The sequence below is a fragment of the Bombina bombina genome, chromosome 1 (genome assembly GCF_027579735.1).
Source record: "Bombina bombina isolate aBomBom1 chromosome 1, aBomBom1.pri, whole genome shotgun sequence".
Taxonomy (NCBI): Eukaryota; Metazoa; Chordata; class Amphibia; order Anura; family Bombinatoridae; genus Bombina; species Bombina bombina.
Window position 1 is genome coordinate 1,387,056,820 of NC_069499.1, and position 271 is coordinate 1,387,057,090.

The following is a 271-nucleotide window of genomic DNA, read 5'->3' on the forward strand; positions in this document are numbered from 1 at the left end:
GCATCGGGCATATGAGAAGGTTGGTGTCTCTTTGCAGTGTATTTTGTCAGTTGCTGATAGACACGTGTGTGATATCATCTAGTTGATTAGATGAGTCCCTATAAAGTGTAACATGAGTAGCAGCGGTTTTGCAGTGCGCACAGCCCATCAGCAATTTTTTTTTTTAAACATGTTTTTTTTTCTAACAAATGGTGGCGTGCGCATGTTAAATGAAGTGGGAGTTTGTCAGTTGAGAAATTATGCTAGCTATTTAGGGCAGGAGTTGGGAAAT